The 723-nt window shown below is 43.4% G+C and overlaps 1 pseudogene; it reads left to right on the forward strand.

The window, feature by feature from the left end:
* Window positions 1–338: 338 nt before the first annotated feature.
* LOC118151723 (small nucleolar RNA U3) lies at window positions 339–490 on the forward strand (annotated as a pseudogene).
* The last annotated feature ends 233 nt before the right edge of the window (window positions 491–723 follow it).

Consider the following 723-nt stretch of genomic DNA (forward strand, 5'->3'; position numbering starts at 1 on the left):
TTTTTGTGTTTTTAGTAGAGATGGTGTTTCACCATGTTGTCCAGGCTGGTCTTGAACTCCTGACCTCAGGTGACCCACCTGCGTCGGCCTCCCAAAGTGTTGGGATTACAGGTGTGAGCCCCTGCACCTGAACTAAAACTACTCTTAGACCTAAAAAAGACCTGGTAAAATTAACTGCAGTGCCATAATCTAGCCTAGCACTTGTAATTAAACCTCAATCCCTATAAACAAGAGATGGCTTTGAAGATAGAGCAGTAAAATCCAAGACATGGATAATACTTAAGAAATGTATGTATATCACTATGGAATATTATGCAGCAATCAGAAATGATGAGTTTAAGACTATACTTTCAGGGATCATTTCTATAATTTGTTACTAGAGAAGTTTCTCTGAACGTGTAGAGTACCAGAAATGATGAGTTTGTGTCGTTTGTAGGGACATGGATGAATCTGGAGAACATCATTCTCAGCAAACTGACACAAGAACAGAAAATGAAACACCGCATATTCTCACTCATAGGCGGGTGATGAAAAATGAGAACACATGGACACAGGGAGGGGAGCACTACACACTAGGGTCTATTGGGGGGAAAAGGGGAGGGCCAGCGGGAAGGGGAGCTGGGGAGGGATAGCCTGGGGAGAAATGCCAAATGTGGGTGAAGGGGAGAAAGGAAGCAAAACACACTGCCATGTGTGTACCTATGCAACTGTCTTGCATGTTCT

Source organism: Callithrix jacchus, chromosome 2 (genome assembly GCF_049354715.1).
Source record: "Callithrix jacchus isolate 240 chromosome 2, calJac240_pri, whole genome shotgun sequence".
NCBI classification, from domain to species: domain Eukaryota; kingdom Metazoa; phylum Chordata; class Mammalia; order Primates; family Cebidae; genus Callithrix; species Callithrix jacchus.